Source organism: Periplaneta americana, chromosome 3 (assembly GCF_040183065.1).
Source record: "Periplaneta americana isolate PAMFEO1 chromosome 3, P.americana_PAMFEO1_priV1, whole genome shotgun sequence".
NCBI lineage: Eukaryota > Metazoa > Arthropoda > Insecta > Blattodea > Blattidae > Periplaneta > Periplaneta americana.
The window spans coordinates 170874830-170893640 of record NC_091119.1 but is presented as its reverse complement, the minus strand read 5'-3'; the positions used below and the strand labels follow the sequence as shown (position 1 = coordinate 170893640).

General features: G+C 35.4%; 1 protein-coding gene across 1 annotated transcript in view; it reads left to right on the top strand.

Moving 5' to 3' along the window:
* The window catches only part of LOC138697072 (KH domain-containing, RNA-binding, signal transduction-associated protein 2-like), a 619870-nt gene that overhangs the window by 161202 nt on the left and 439857 nt on the right, over positions 1–18811 (top strand). The gene's annotated exons all lie outside the window — the stretch shown is intronic.

Genomic DNA, 18811 nt, shown 5'->3' with positions numbered 1-18811 from the left:
TTAAAATTAGGCCTATACAGTTTTTCTGTTTATTCATAAATTAGAGACAACTTAACACTTTCCATTTCACTCTGTAAAGTCTTACCATATTGGTAGCAATTGCAACTGCATGTTGTAGAGCTCCATTTCCTAGCCAGTGAAGACGGTAACATTGTTTTTCAGATTTTTTTGGTTCTAGAATAGATCAAATTATTACAATAACGTACCGAATCTGCTTAAGTTAGTGTAATTCGAAATATCTGCAGAACTGAGTCAAACATAAGTTATGGAAATTTATTCTGTTTTTATATATGCTACTCTTTTCTGTTTTCATATAATCTTTTTTGGATACTTTCTCACTTGATTTGAATCGCTTAAGGGGAGAGTACTGAAAAATTGGTCAAATTCGATATTTTTTCTCAGCAAGTTTGAAATGTTATGTGCTCAATATACATAATTTCTGAAATTTTATACTAATTTCAGATTGAGTATAACTGTTACACGTTACAGCTAATTATAAATTCAAAATGCAGTTGAATTTTGTGCATTGAAATGCCATTTTTATACATTCCACAAATATAATATTTCTATGTGATTCTTTTTTTCTGTTTATTCCTTAATGTCGTATGAACGTTATCTCTTATAATATTTACAATGTCTTCACTAGAAATATTATTTTTTAAATTTTGATTTAGCTTTGAAGTCTCCTTTTTTTTAATTGTATTAGGTTAAAAATATTTTTTTCAAAAATATACTTTAAGTGTTAACCTAATGGTTATAGGTAGGTTTTAACACAATAATCAAATACAGTTGCACGCAAAATGTCACTGAAATATTAAGAAAAGTGTTTCAATTATTAGTTATACTTACATACAAATGGCTTTTAAGGAACCTGAAGGTTCATTGCCGCCCTCACAAAGCCCGCCATTGGTCCCTATCCTGCGCAAGATTAATCCAGTCTCCATCATCATATCCCACCTCCCTCAGATCCATTTTAATATTATCTTCCCATCTACGTCTCGGCTTCCCCAGAGGTCTTTTTCCCTCCGGCCTCCCAACTAACACTCTATATGCATTTCTGGATTCGCCCATACGTGCTACATGCCCTGCCCATCTCAAACGTCTGGATTTAATGTTCCTAATTATGTCAGGCTGCTGGACATCGAGATCTGCAGCGAGCAGGACGACTCCAGGCAGCGCCCCAACTTCGGCATCAAGTGCAAGATCTTCGAACTGGACGCTTGCCAAGGCATCGGAAAGGTGTGTCTGGTGTACATTCACAAGAGCGAGTGCGAATCCGATCTAAAACGAGAGGACCCCAAGATCTGGCTGCTGGACAGAAGTTTCGAGTGGCACTACCTGGCTGCAGACTTCACGCAGTACTTCCGCATTATGCTGGTACACCAGGGTCTCACCCAGTGTCAGTTCAAATTCACGCCCATGGACCTAACACCGTGGGCTGAGCAAATGTTCGTGTTGATCGCACCGCATCTGCTCCAATCTGATGTGAATAACCCACTCACACTGAGCGTGGACTGGTGTGACATACCGTATAACCACCTCGACACTGCGATCTTAATTGAACTAATTTATTTCCAATGTATTCAATTAATTTTAAATTACTCTTAATTTATTGCAATGTAATCTATTTTGATTAATTAATTTTATTTCAGTGAATTAAATGCATGAAGTTCTGCGTTGTGTAACTTTCTCCATTCTCCTGTAACTTCATTCCTCTTAGCCCCAAATATATTCCTAAGCACCTTATTCTGAAACACTCTTAATCTCTGTTCCTCTCTCAAAGTAAGAGTCCAAATTTAACAACCATAAAGAACAACTGGTAATATATAACTGTTTTATAAAGTCTAACTTTCAGATTTTTTGACAGCAGAGTAGATGGCAAAAGCTTCTCAACCGAATAATAACTCGCATTTCCCATATTTATTCTGCGTTTAATTTCCTCCCGAGTGTCATTTATGTTTGTTACTGTTGCTCCAAGATATTTGAACTTTTCCACCTCTTCAAAGGATAAATCTCCAATTTTTATATTTCCATTTGGTACAATATTCTGGTCACGAGACATAATCATATACTTTGTCTTTTCGGAATTTACTTCCAAACCTATCGCTTTACTTGCTTCAAGTAAAATTTCCATGTTTTCCCTAATCGTTTGTGGATTTTCTCCTGACATATTCACGTTATACTGTTACTATTAAAGAGAAGAGATAATTTTATAGTACACTGAGGGTCAATCCCTCAGGTTTTTTTTTTTTTTGTTCCATGATTCTTAATATTTATTTTAAGAATCGAGAGTTAGAGTTAGGAAGATGAAGAAAGTTGAGATGGTGAAAGTTGAAAGTTGAGTTGGTTAAAATGTATGGAGAATTTCGGCTTTTACTTTTTTTGTTATTAGATATTATCTTCAGTATTTTATTTAGATCCAATTTTTATTTTATGATATTATTTAATGAGTTTTATTCTTGCTTATTAATTTGCTTTTAAATTATTTTGGAAGTAAGTTTTTACGTGATTTATAATCATATTTGTCTTAATGATTATTTAATTTATTATTAATTCGCAGTAATAAGTTTCGTAAATTTATGGAAGTTTGATTTGGTAATTTTGTTTTATTATCGGTAAAATGTGTGCCAGCATCCGCGGTTATACAATGAATATAAGTATTTTTTTTTTGGTTAAATTAGTTAAAGATTTTCTTGAGGGCATAAGTTATGGTTGTCAAGTAGTATAGATATTTACCGTGACGGAAATGGTTTCACTATATTTAAAATTAGTAAACAATTATAGAAATGGTGTATGTTGAGCATATGAGATTTCAGTGTTAGAGAAATATTCATTTCTGAGAAAAAGAATATTACATTTCACAATTTTTCTGTATCTCCATCCTTAACACTAAAATTTTCCTGCTTATCATACTACTTCTCTAAATTATTTTGAATCCAAAGCAAAACTACACCGAATATAATTAATTTCATTTTAATGGCAAAGGGAGTAGGTTCTTTGCAAAAATCCCATTTACTTTTGAATATATCACTTTGCACTTCAAAATCCAAAATTATTGTATTGGTGGAAGAGAAGTAATAATATATTTTAAAAGTTTCCTCTAAATTTTCTTTCCACTTTTCACTTTGTGAACTAGTTTTGAAAAGTGATATTGAAACACAATCTGCAATGAAAAAGTGCAAACTGCAAAGTGAAAAGTTGAAAAGTTTAAGTCTGGAATAGACACCTGGAAACCTTGTACTTTCATTTGAATGTTACCCCAATTCTTACAGTCACACACAAGTTTGTTTGCATGTGCGTTCAAGAGCAACATATAGAAAAAGAACCATCACTCAATTCGCACCTCTTTCCTGCCTTTCGTCGAATGCGAAAGCGAGTGACATAAAACTAATAGCATTTAGGACGCATTTTTAAATTCGCCGTCCCGTGTCTGGATATGAAGTGAGCTGTAGACGTTCTCTGTGATGTCACCAGGTTCTGCTTGTGATTAATGATGAAGAAAATTGGAAGCGAGAGTCGTTAGTCCCTTGCTGTCGGTGCGGCAGACAGCTTAACATCTGTTTCGAGGTTCAATCTGCGTTCCGGATTGGAATCAAAATCCACCTCTCAAGGCGGGATAAAAAGTCACTGTCATATATTACAATATGTACTTCAATATAGCAATATAATTTGACAGCATGCATATATACAATTGAAATTCCCGATACTAGCATACTAAGTAAACATTAAGCACTGTGTTGAAATCCCAAGTATCAAGTATAATATTAGATCAGCCGTCGACAGAAATGTCATCGCGATGCCCATTACTAACAAGGGAAGGGTTTCGGTTCGAACAGGAATTTTTGGTTAAAAATTTGCACAGAGGCTTACCTCACAATGGTGATGAAGTCCGTAAAAGCATTCATTTGTGTAACTCATCGTTTGGTTGGTATTGGTCAATACACTTCATTGAAAATGTACATGAGGATTCTCTATAAAATGCATGAAACAGCATGGAGCAGAGCAATAAGCACAACACGCAGAAGCAACACCTGAACAATCTTCTGAACCAAACTGGATTGCTGAAAAATCAAATGCCACCTGAATTACATTTTTGAAGTCCGAGGTTTGTTCAGGATTCACTTAACCAGCTGACTGCCAGGAATACTGAAGCATAGGGCGGTATAATGGAGCAGACAACTGGTTATAAATAACAGAGTGCATTTTCATTATAAACACTCGATTTCCCAAGTTAAGTTCTGGATTCTCAGCAAGAGTCCTTATGCAATCTGTTATCCTCCGAGCATATATTTTGTATTGTCTAAGGAAATAGATATTCAGAGGCTGAAAATATTTAGTTTTTTTTAGGTGGAATGATCATACATTCCATGTCCTAGCCTTGAAACGATTCATTTATTAAGGTTGTGTCCTTGTGCGCATTCAATGACTCTCACAACAGTGTACAATTTTTATTAGCTGCAATATTTTCAGACAGAACGTTGAAGAAAAATGTTCTTAAATGGGCTTTAGACCTTTTTATCACTCGCACTAGTTTCTGGGCTAGGCTAGGCTTACGGGTAAGGTGTCCCATCCCCTTAACTTGTGCAGTGCTCTCCCCACCCCTCAACTTGTACAGTGCTCTAACAGACAAACCACACATTACACAAACGAATGCTTTTGGGAGCTTTACAGAGATGTAAAGATGGGCCTGTATACAAATTTTGGATCCGAAATTCCTGTTCGAGCCGAAACCCTTCCCTTGTAAGTAGCGTTGCAGTGGCAGGCAAGGAATACACATCCCCCTCCCTACCAATCCTTTGCAGGTACATTGTACAAGCAGCTACCAGTGGCGTAACATATACAGTGGCTCGCTTAAATATTCGGGCAACTGCTATTTAATCAGTTTTATGCGGGTTCAGAGAAATTAAATACAACAAAATTGTATCACAAGAAATAAAATGAAACTTCTACTTGTGTTGCATCTCATAACATAATAAACAATAATTCTATATTACAATATAACATTAACTGAAGTGTTTTTTTTTCTTTGCTATATATTTATCACAGCCACTTTAATATTCGGGCAAAATATAAAACAAAATTGAATAAAATAAAATATAAGCTCACGCTTGTGACTAATAAGCCCTAGTATTTGGTGATGTCATTCTGTTTTGTCGGAATTTCCAGTCTTTTCGGCAGGAAGGCAACTAATTTTTCCGTATTTTCACGATCAATTTTGTCCAATTGTTCTATGAGTCCTCTCCCGAGTTCTTTCTTTCAAATTTCTAGCCTTGGCATCAAGTTCCTGCAACAAATTCTCAATAGGATTGAGATCAGTGACTGCGGTGAAGCGGAGATCACTTTTGGACAATTATGAAGTAGCCATGCCCTCACATTATAAGCCTATGTTTCTGACCGTTGTCCTGGTGCAAACAGAAAATATTTCTGATATCTAGTTTCTCTGCGCTACTGTGTAAATTATTCCTCAGGGCATTCAAATAATTCATATGATTCATTGTGTGTTTCATAAATTCCATTTTTCCGACTCCAGCTGAAGAAAAACAACCCCATAACTTGACATTTTCACAACCATGTTATACGGTTCGTTTTATGCTCTTAGAATTGAGTTCCTCATTCGGTTTCCACCAAACATAAGTTATCTTCTTCCATCCGATGTAAACACGTTGAACTTGCTTTTATCTGAAAATATTACACTCCGTCACCAATTTTCATCATTCTTACGTGTACTTATACTTTCCCTAATAAACGACTTCTTCCTTGCCACTCTTTCATTGTATCCTACTCTCCTTACCATGTCTACGCACAGTTTCAGGGTGCACAGACCATCCTCTTTCTTGGTTAAGTTAGGCGGTTAGTTCCGATGCACTCAATTTTGGTTCTACCTTGATTTTTCTGTTCAGAAGACTTTTTTCTCTTCTGATGAGAATTTCTGGTAGACCTTCTTGAGATGTAGAATCTATTCTGTCCTCTTTTTCATAGTGTCTTATGATATCATGAACTGTACTTTCGCACATTTACAATGTTTGTGCAATTTGTCTTTGAGAGCGACCTTTTGCGTGATGAAAAATCACAAGCTGGCGTTGTTCAAATGTCGTACTTATTCCTTTGCGTCCCATTTTAGTGCTGTGTGTACACTATTGCCACTGGCTTTACAGAAACTGAATACAGCAATAGAGGAGAGGTAAGACTCCTAAACAAAGGAAGAAATGTGTACAATCAGCAGTTGCCCGAACTTTAAAGTGGAGTATAATCATTCGATATGCATAAAATAAAAAACGTAACACAAACATATAATGATTTAGAATTCTAATATTTTAAATATAAATATAGTACCAATCTGTCAAATCATATTCTATAATTGCAGTTCATATTTTTGTTCAGGTGAAAAAACTAAAACCTAAAAGTGGGGGAAACACAAGCTGCCCGAATATTAAAGTGATGAACTGTAGCTAGTTAAGCATGGCTCTGTCCAGAGGTAGGAAACGTGTATTTAAAGAAGAATGGGAGGAGACGTATTTTTCTTGTGCTTATGGAAACAATAATATGCGTTAATTGTGCTCGAAAGTTTTAAAGGGCATTTATCAACACAATATTAAACTTCATTATAATATAGCCTATGTCATAAACAACATCAAAAGATCACAAGTATTTATGAACATTATAAATCCTAATTTGCAGTACGAAGGGAAATAGCAAAACGTAGTAGATATGTACGATGTGGTGCTATCATTCATTACAATGATATATATCTGGAAATCAAATACTTACTTACTTACTTACTGGCTTTCACGGAACCCGGAGGTTAATTGCCGCCCTCACATAAGCCCGCCATTGGTACCTATCCTGAGCAAGATTAATCCAGTCTCTACCATCATATCCCACCTCCCTCAAATCCATTTTAACATTATCTTCCCATCTACGTCTCGGCCTCCCCAAAGGTCTTTTCCCCTCTGGCCTCCCAACTAACACTCTATAAACATTTCTGAATTCGCCCATACGTCTGGAAATCAAATATGAGGGGAAAACAGTTATCATTTCCCATGCTTACAATCTCTTTCTGATATTTCTGAATCAAATTTAAATAATTATGCTCTTTTAATCTAAAAACAGAATTTAAACAACGGAGATCCGGTGATTTTAAAAATAGTGCAAATGATTTCTTACTTTTTGTGAATCCTTTGACCATAGACATAAACAAGGTTAGCCACAAAAGCAGCAAGTAGTAGCTGATTTACAGAGTGATACATGTTTACAAACGCGGTGCAAAGACATGTGTGGTTTAAATTTCTTTAAAATTCTGCCTACGGAAAAATATGCTTCCCCTAGCTTATTTGCCTCCAATGTAACGGCTATGTTTGGTTCCACTTACAGTTGCAAACCTTTCTTTCCTTTTTTAAAAGCGGAAACTTGCAGAATCAAAACAAAGATCGCGGCTGAAAGATGAAAGTTTATTCGCTATCTTGAGATTGACTCTTGTGACATAAACTTAGAATTCTGTGGCACCTTGAATGTTACGGGACAGTAAATATGAAGTTTGTGATGGCTGCATGCCACTGATGTCTTAGTGGGCCCTCAACCCTATCCACAACCATGCGACGTCATGTGTATTGCTGGTTGTATTGCCTGATGTCATCGTGAGTACAATTCTGCCGATGACTGCATTAGATTAAAAGTTCCAAATCATGATATACTCTTTTATCTATATTATTTGGCTTTTAAGGGGAAGGTACATTGTCGCTCCAAGATCGTTCTCACAAGGAATGCTCATCAAATGATAATCGATTTTCATAACGATTTTTCCCCCATATGTTCCATTTGAAATGAGAAATCTCGCTGTAAATTTTTATATCCAGAAAAGACATAGCTTTCCAGATAAGATTTTTTTTTTTCAAATTCTTCAATCCGGAGCTATAAAAGCTAATGCAAACAGTGTTATGTGCTAGATATATCAAGCAATAAATCTCATATAGCTGCATACCGTATTGTCAAAATCTCCTGAAATAATATAAGTTATGAAAATGACATCACATATATAATATTCATGAAATTGATTAAACAGTATGTTAATTAAGTATGGAACATTGCTAATAACTCTTATATATATATATATATATATATATATATATATATATATATATATATATATATATATATATATACACACATTTTATGAAAAAAAAAAACATAAGTTGTTAGAGATATCTAGCTAAAACCTATGGGAGTAGTCTCACAAAAGTATTGATTAATTTACAGAAAGTGGCAAAAAAAATAACAGTTTTTTAAATAGCACTCTATACTAAATTTTACATATTTGAAATGTCCATTCAATTTTACATAGAAATAGACGTTTGACTCAGCATAAATGATGAACACTCTCTTGTAAATGTTATGGTTCTTTCAAATCCTTAGATAATAATGTAACACAAAATAAATGTGTGTATTCATGTAGAGTGGGCCAAGAAACAAACAAAACAATGTGCACCTCCACATTATGGTACGTAATGAATTTCTTCAATCGAATGTTCCCTGGTAGATGGATTGGAAGAAAAGCTAGATCACCTGACCTCAACCCATTGGATTTCTTTCTGTGGGGTTATTAAAGTCCATGGTGTATCGTGCTAGACCGAACAGTATTGAAGACCTTAAATTAAGGATTAGTAATGAGCTGGAACTGATCACTCCTGAAACTGTGAGAAAGTCAATTGACTGCTTTCATGATAGACTGGGGCATTGTTTCGCTGTGAAGAAACTGGAAGTCACAATTTTAACATACGAGACAGAGAAATTATTCTCAACAGACCAGAAAGACATAAAATCGCGTCTGCAGAAGTTAAAAAATTTATTCTTGGCAGTACAGTTTTAAATCTCCCGGACTGTACTTACTGTATACGACTATCTTATTTTCTTCGTGTCTAAATTCTAAGATTTCCTTTCAATGTACCGCACTTTATTTACTGTGTCTGCATTTACATTTTATTACTTCAATGCAATAAACTACAGAAACCTGAATTGACAGAGCACTTTGAGTCCATGCCTCATTTCATTCATATGTCACATTTTCTTTTATAACAGGTACCAATAAATTCCCTCTGGTTTTCACTTACGTCAAGTTGATATTTAAAGTAATCTAACAACAATAAAATGGATTCCCTTATGAGTGTTGGATAAAGTTTGTCGGCAGCGTCATTAGTACCGAGAACTGTCATATTGAATATACACTTCAAATGAATAACTGTATGTTATTCATATTACAAATGCTACCTTTTTTTCAAAGAACAAATTGTCTCATACAACACAGCCAATGGACCAGAGGACTGCATCGGACGTTTTCGCTCGAGCGCCAAGTTGTTCATAGCATAATCCGATACGTAGCGCACATGCATGATGGGTAAAATTGTCACGAGAGATAAATCCTAGAACGGTGTAAGCCGAGCGTTAGACATTCGTTCTTGTTACAGTGATGAATTGTGTAGTAACATCATAGAAGTTTATCATTTCAAAACTTTGCAGTGTTTAACTAACCTCTCCATAGTAAAACTACAAAACTTGCTTTAAAATGTAATATAAGTGTTGTAGGTAAATGTCCCCCCCCCCCACACACAGGAGTGATTATGTTTTTGCCACATCTGATAGATGTTAACTTATTGGATGTAAATTTAATTATTATAAACGGAGAACACAATCACGATAATGCAAGAACTGTATCAAGTTTTCTAGTAATAATAATAATAATAATAATAATAATAATAATAATAATAATAATAATAATAATAATCTCTAACAATTAGTGTATCAATCCTTGCGTCTGTAACAGTTGTGCAGCATGATTATTCGTTTTATTATATTTTCTGTGACGTTATCTCCGTACTATTATTGTTATTAATCTACTGCTATATCAATAATATTTTGTAAAACATTTCTACATTGTCGCAGTATACAGGCGGAACACTCTCTATTATATTATATATGTGGTAAATCAAATATTGAATAATTATTAATTAGCAATAATAACAGTATATCGAAGTTTTTCATACTATTTTATTGATAACTTCATGTTCCTGTTTTGATACGTTCCATTGACTGTTCCATTAAACGTTTGTTATAAACGCAGAAAATAAAGCCTTATTTTTACCGTGTGAGCAAAACATATGTGTATCTTATCTGTCGCCTTCCATACAAGATAAGACATGTCGGTGAGATGACCTTGTACTGTGCTTCTATTTATTACGAGCGTATCACGACCGATCGTATCTCAGTCGAGGGTGCGACACTCGACCGAGTTCAAGTGAGCGATTTAACTCCAATGCAGCACTCTGCAATGGACTGAAAATACCTAGTTAGTGAACTCCATCGTCTAACACATACGCGTCCATCAAGTTGAAGTTGGACTCAAGTTGAAGTGGGACTCATCCGAAAACACTACATTTTGCCACTCAGTACGCCAGTGATGATGTTCACGTGCCCATTGCAGTCTGAGGCGTTGATGGTTTCTGGACAATGAAAGCAGACGCAACGGCATGCGAATCACTAGTTCAGCCCTCAAAAGACGGCGACGAACCGTTGACACAGACAGGTCCACACTCTTTGCAGTATACTTCTACGTCGACTCAATACTGTTGATGAAGTTGTATGGTCCGTCACGGTCATGCGGACAAGATGGCGGTCATCCCGTGCTGTGGTCACATTACGTGGTCCAGTACCCGCTCGTCTCTGCGTACGACACTCTTCTATCCACTGGTTCCACACACGCATCACCGTCGCAGCAGCATGCCCTGTACGAGCCGAAATGTCACGGTGTGACAAACCTGCTTCCCGGACACAAACATTCTGCCCCGTTCGAACTCACTCACGTTCTGATATTGCGCCCTTCCACGTCAACGAGGCATACTTGCACTAGATTTCACGTTTCCACTTTGTTTGGAAGCTCTGCACTGACTGAGCAAGGCATAACACTGACTTTGCTGGTGACACAAGAGACGTCACTGTTAGGCCTATGTGTATGCCATCTCTCTGGAAACGTAATCAATTATTGGTGGTACACTGTTATTACACATCTCCCGAGTGAGGAGTCGTTTGAGCCATTCTTTCTGGGTGTTGCACTTTTCACAAACAGTTCGTATACAAGGTGTTTCCGAGGTAGCGTTACAAACTTTCAGGGATGATGGCGAAGGGCACATGCATCAATTTGAGATAAGGAACCATGGTACGGAAATGACTGAGTCGAAGGTTATAAGCAAAAATAGTTGTCTGGAAATGGAATTGTAATTTGGCACCACGTGCCCTCCTTCCCTTAACTTTTGGAACAGTTGTGAAAAAATGATATGGGCCGGATGTCTCCTACGTGGGTACTTGCCCCGATACAATCTGTGAGCTTGCCTGCTGTTCCCATTGGCTCATCCGTATTCGAAAATCAGGTCTGCTTATTCCGCTCTCGTGTACTCCTCCATTTCACTAGGACTGATCGACTGGACACTGCAACTTGTGCATATACACTGCTGCCTACAGACGTGCATATCAGGATCGACTATGTCCGTTACACTTTACGCTATCTGCATTGCTTTAGTGTAGTTTCCTGTCCCCATTACTCAGACAGCGCACTGAATGGAATACTGTAAGTAGACAACGTAAACAACGTCAGATGAATACAGTATGTGTTAAGATGTATAGATAATACACATAAATAAGGTGAACAGAGGAATAAAATTATTTCATTTCCACACAACTATTTTTGCTTGTAACTTTCGACTCGGTCATTTCTGGACCAGGGTTCCTTATCTCAAATTGATACATGTGCCCTTCCCCATCATCCCTGAAAGTTTGTAACACCACCTCGGAAACACCCTGTATATACTATGTAGGGTAAACTGTATAGTGATTGACCACTTAAGCTAATGAATAATAAAACAATGAAATAGCGGAAAACAGTGGTAACTTATTGAGAGAATTTTAAAGGCATTGGGTCAAGTGAAGATTCAGAAACAAATCAAAGCAATAAACAAAAGAAAAAATAAAATTTTAATGCAAAGGTAAATTCAATAAACACAACAAGTCCACTTTTACAGTTATTGACCACACACTTATTAGTGATTGACCGTCTACTGCACGGTTATTGATCACATATTTATTAGTGATTGACCGTCTACTGCATAGTTATTGAATACTCACTTATTAGTGATTAAACAACACATTTTCACAGTTTTCACTTTTTTCTTGTCTGTTTCGTTTCTCTTGTTCTGATCTTTCTAAGAACTCTTCGCCACTGGCGTAGATCTGTCGGCTAAGGCGTTTGCCTGCCGATCCGGAGTTTCGTTCGGGCGCGAGTTCAATTCCCACTTGGGCTGAGGTCGGGTGTTTTCCTATGTTTTGCCCAACCGTAAGGCAAATGTCAGGTAATCTATGACGAATCCTCGGCTTCATCCCGCCAAATACCATCTCGCGATCATCAATCCCATCGACGCTAAATAACCTCGTAGTTGATACAGTGTCGTTAAATAACCAAGTTAAAAAATAAAAATAAATAAAAAAAGAACTCTTCTCGCTGTCTTTCCTTTCATCTCTTATTCGCTTCCTTTCTTCTCTTGCCTCTTCTTCCATTTTTCTCTTTTGTGCCTTATCAGAAGCAAGTGTGTGCGTCATTTCTCTGATGTTATTACAAATGGCTTCACCCAGCACTGGACGAGGACCAAAGGACACTTTTCCTTCAACGGGATATTTATTTCTGGACGCTAAGGTTGCTTTTAGGACACCAAACTTCTTGGCAGCTTCATTTAAACTAATTCCACTGCGGACAGGTTCTGTAGCGTTTCGTAAAGCTTCCTCTGTATAATGCACTTTACCTGGCTTAGGCATTAAAATATTGTATCAGTCCTGTAAATATCCCCATCATTTAACCGATAACATATATAGAATTGGAGCAAATTGGTCCATATTCCAACAAATAATTTATAAACGACCAATCACTGTAGTTTGCGGACATTCACTTTATAGTGATTGACCACGGGGCATTTTTATGTCATATAAAAACTTTTACAAAATAATATTCTGTGGACGGAAACCCTATACATTTTCTCACACTATGAGTGTAAAAATGAGCACCAGAATGTATGTATTCTTTACAGAATAAATAAATTATTGCGTGCGTTATTCTTAGCAATTTCTCTAGTTACTTACACTTGCTTACGTTCAGTTGCATTTCCAATCTATTTCAGTCCTCTCAGACAACAGACACTAACTCAGTGGGATGAACAGCGACAACTAACAACAAATAAGGGTTGTTACTAGAGGTTTATGCAGCAAAAAGTGAAATCACGATCGTGGTATATTCACAATATGCTTGGAAAAAGGAAGCGGTCAATCACCATATACTGGTCAATAACTACCTAGTTTACCCTATATGTGATTTTTTGGAACTTCTATCATTATATCTTAAGCTTGTTTTACTTTGCACATCACTTGAAAATTCACTCAGTCTGTATCCCAGTCCTATCATAATGGCCTGAATGCGTTTTGGGATTAAGTTACACTATTCAATTATAAACAGTAGAGACTGAATAAAACCAATACTTCAATATGACAGTTTTGTAGACACAGCTGGCAGTGATTAATTTATTTTCAATTCGTCCTTACATTTCCTTGCCTAGTAGATAAATGAGTCAAATAGAGATGTTCAAAATGGCTCTTAGAATGAGAGAAACTATCTTTGAATCCTGGAGCGTTCAGTTGCATGTTGGTGGCATCGTTTCTGAATTCCCTTGACCTGTCCATGTTAAACATATCATGCATCTTTCATTATATCTCGGTTAGAATATCTGTGAAAAACAACATATGTATGTATATCATATAGGCAGGATATTCTTTTTTGCATTATGCAATATTTTGGTTGCCATTGCGAAAGGCTTTCATTTTTTGAGCGTCACCTCGACTCGAATGCTGGTAGGATATGTTGTTCGTGATTCGCAGGAAATTGCGAAGGCAAAAACAAAACCGTGGAAATCAAACATATACATAACTCGATCGCATATAAATGTATGTAAACTGCAAAAACAAACACTCCAGTTGTAGACCATCGTTTTCTGTGAAGTTGTATTTATTCACAAGGGAAAAGGAGTGGAAAGTGTGCTGTAAAAATCCAAAGCTTTTTTTTTTTTTTTCCAATAATTTCAACACTCCGTGAGAACGAAGCAGTCCACCTCTCATATCTCGAAATTAATGTAAATTGTCTACATATTATTCCGAACTTCGTAACTTTTTCTGTATGCATTTACATGATATGTATTAGATCTATCATTTTTAATATTCTTCTTCTTTATTGAGCTGGTTAGACATATCCCTGTTCCATTTTCGAAGTAAACAAAGTGGAAGTGATATAATTCTGCAGCTTGAAGAGGTTAATAAAATACATTACAAAATATAAATAATTATTTTTACATTTTGTATTGAAGTGCATGGTTATTTGAACGGTTCTTTGGAGATACAACCATAGTCCAAAAACATAAATTTTCAGGAGAAACAAAAAACTATCTGTTTGAAAGTCATATTTAGTTTCAGATAAGTTGGAATTATAACCTTGTCTATTAAAAAACTAATCTGGCATGGATGTTATTTATTTATTTAGCTAGCAAAGTGAGTACAAATTAAATTTATAAAACAAAAATATTTCTAGCCGCTACCGTAAGAGTCAGACTCGTGTACAGTGTGGTCTTAACCAAGAATATAACATAAAATTTACAAGGACAGTTTACTAAATACAGTAAGTAACTTAATTGAAACCGATAAATAACATACAAAGCAAAAAAAGAAAGAAGAAAAAGAAAAAGTGATAAAAAAATGCATTTAATATATATTGATAATGAGACAGAAGCCAGTGATATTCAATAAAAACATGAATATAGTTGGCAGAAATAAAAAGGTAAAAAATATACACATTTATTAGTATTATAATATCATGAATAATTTTATAAATTTCTTTTTTAAAAACTTCAATTTTTAAATATTTCAAATTTGGAAAATGGTTTGTAATTTTATTATAAAGTATTGGGCCGAAACTTGCACCATGTTTAAGAGCTGCAATTGTATGACATTTAGGCTCAATTAATGGGAAAGTAGACTTTTGTCTTCGAGTACGATATTCATGTCGATTAGATTTATGTTTTATTTGATTTCTGTGGTAGTAAGTTAGTAAACTATATTTATAAATTTCTTCAATAGTTAATACTTTAAAATCTGTATAAATTAAATTTGTTGGATAATCCATATTTTTGGTTAGACAAATTTTTATTAACCTTCTGTGTAATAAAATTAATGGATTAAGTACAGATGATACTACTCCACCCCAATTTATTATACCATATTATAGTAATGATTGTATTAAAGCTAAAAATATTTTTCTCAATGCCTTCTTAGTGATAAAATTTCGAAGTATTATGAATTTATAAATTGTCTTTCTTATACTTGTACACATAAAATCAATTTGACACTTCAAGTTTGAAATTCGTCATGCTATATCTTAAGGTGTAGTAGAAACTTGGGATAACTGAAGTACATTTATAATTAACATGCTTATGAGTCGGAAATTCTATTTGGACAACTGTTTCTTTACAAACGGATCAATAATTTAATAGATAATACTGAACTTTTAGTCAAATTAAGTTTAATGCAGGAACATCTGATTTAAAAGCTCCTCAAATTTTATGACTCTAAACACAAATCCTCGAAATTCATCTTTAGTGAGATTAAGAAATGATATCTCATTCAGTTTTTTCACATAATTGCAAGCACTTTTTGTCCTTTAAATAATCGTACCCACATTACGTGCATTAATGGAGAATTTTCTAATGCTTTTAATGTTAATATTGAAGTTCCTCAAGGATCTGTTGTGGGTCCTCTACTGTTCTTCATTATGATTAATGATCTATCTTTTAATATAAAGTGTGACACAGTCCTTTTTGCTGATGACACTCCCTTTTTGTCTACTAGGTACGACATGTATAATCTGTCTTTATTAATGGATTCCTTTTTATGTAATGCTGCTGGTTGGTTTGAAGCCAATGGATTGAAACTTAATAGATCTAAAACTCAGCTGATACTATTTTCATTAAATCATGTTCCTAATGAAATGATTTCAGAAGTTAAACTTCTTGGTATTACATTAGATTCAAAACTTACATGGGCGGGTCACATTGCGATTGTGTGCAAAAGGTTATCTCGTGTACTTTATCTTTGTATAAATTAAAAGCTCTTGTATCTAGTAGATATTTGAAACAAGCATATTACGCATTTTTCCATAGTGTATTTCATTATGGTATTCATTTGTGCGGTAAAGGTGCTAATATTAGTAGTGTTCTGATCTTGCAGAAAAAGCATTACGTATTATTACTAATTCATCTTTTAATGCTCATTGTCGACCTTTATTTCGTAATGCTAATATTCTTATTGTAATTAACCAATATATTTATGATTCTTTAATCTATACCAAGATTAATTTAAATAGTCATGCTTCTCAATCCCAGCTTCACAAATAATGTACTAGAAATAATTATTAGGCTATATTGTAACACCTACGGCTAGGTTGACAAATACCAAGAAATGCTTCAGTGCTATTTCTTTAGATATGTTTAATAGATTGCCTAAGAATGTCCACTCAGCTTATTTAGAGGCGCATCCAGGAAGTAAGTTTCCCGATTTGTCCCCTTTGAAAGTAAACGTAATTAGCCGTGTCAATTGCGCATGCGTAACATATCTATGACGTATCAATCATATGCCAGCCGGACAGGTCCCGCCTGGTGCCAGTAGCGTGGCAGTCAGCAACTAGATTTCAAGCCGAGTGGACGTACTGTCGTGCGAGGAATTGCAGAATCAACATAGATAGAGCGATGCTCTAAGCTAAAGTAAAAAGAGTCGTCGGGCAACAGGAACAGCAGTAGACGAAAGTAAAATGGGTGTGGATTTATATGTGTATAGATCAAGAATTGGAATGTTTAGCATAAGAAGAGTTAAAGAAGAGAGAAGATGGGAGAGTGGGGAGAAGAAAGAACTAAAATGGGCGATTGGAGCAGTCACAGTGATGATATTAATAATGAGAGGAATTGAAGTGAATCCGGGGCCAAAGAGTGTGAAGAACGAAGAGTTGAGAGAGTTAATTAAAGAAGAAATGAAGTTAGGATTCATAAAAATTAATCAGGAAATAAAATTACAGTTACAGGATTTCAGTCAGACAATCACAAATTTGAAGACAAACCTGGAGAATAACAAGAAAAGAATTGAAGAGCTACAACAGTTAAATAGCCAGTTGGAAAAGAAGATTGGCGATTTAGAAGATAGCCAGAGGAAGAAGAATTTGTTAATTTTCGGTATAAATGAAGACGAAAGAGAGTATGGAGTGGAAACTTACACTGCAGTCCGGAGAGTGTGTTGGGAGCTTTTCGAAGTAGATATAGATGGCCATATAGAAGAAGTTTATAGAGTGCGGAAGGGAAAATTTCGGCCAATCTTGCTGAAATTTCAAAATTTAAGGACAAAAGAAATGATTATGAACAGAGTGAAAAATACGAGGGGAACAAAACTGCGCTTTGTAAATAACCTTAGTTACGAAGTAAGAAGAAGAAGAAAATTATTGTTACCATATCTGAAAACAGCGGGAAGTAAAGGACATTTTGCGATCATGATCGATGATAAATTGAAAATCAATGATAAAGTGTACGTTCTCGAATACTGTGAAAAGAATTGTGACAAACCAGAGTTTTGGACTGAAATCGAGCTAAGCCAGGTGAATCAAGGCGCAGTGAAACGGAGGTTCAAGGAACGTGAAAATATGCGTACGTCAAGGCAGCACGCTAGGAAGAATGAAAAAATGCAAACGACACAAAACTTAAATATCAATGAAACGAGAGATATACAATGTCGGTATCTGACGCCTACTTCGAGTACGAAACAGCTGACCAGAATAAACCAAGGAGGAAAACAAAACGTGAAGCAGATACAAAATACTGCGGACGAAGGATTAGGGAAACAGCTGGAAGTGTCTGAGGTCAGGAGCATAGACAAGACTAATGGAGGAAATGCAAGAGAAGACATGTTAAGAACGAGCGAAGGAATGAAGCGACTACCAGATATTAGTGATTATGAGGACAGAATAGACAGGGCTTTGGAGAGGTTATTAGCGAAGAAGAAGAGTGCTAAAAAGTGAGTGCAAGAAAGTTAGGGGTGGCAAAAGTGTAAGAAAAGGAACAGAGAAGAAAGTGTTAAGTGTAAGAAGATAGTGTAAGAGTGTAATAAGATACGACTATCAAGCAATGAATACAAGAGAATTAAATTGAAAAACAAACATCTGAACAAATGTGAAGTGGAATGAGAGAGAAATTGCAAGTGTAATTAAGTGAATTAGATATTTCATGTTTTTCAATGTTAGGGGTCAGGAGTAGTATCAAGGGTACTATAACTGTAGGAGTATTATAGAAATAAATATATGGAAAGAGGTAATAAAATAGGAAATTTAGGAGTGAAGCGAAGAGAAAGGGATCAATACGTAAATAAACAGAGGATAGAATAGTAGAAAAAAGTGATGTAAGTGTTGTAAAATAGAATAAACGGAAAAGCCTGCAAGTAATGCAGAAGAAAATAGCTGGAAAATAATGATTAAGAGGCGGTAGGATTTGAGGGTAGAGAAGAAAATAAGTAAATAATGCAAATTATTAAGGAAGGAATATGCAATATTTAATAGGTAAGTGAGAATTGGAAGGGAGACAGTCTAGGTAGGAGGGAGAGAATAGAAGAGGATAGAGAAGGAAGGACATATAGCAATTCAGTTACAACA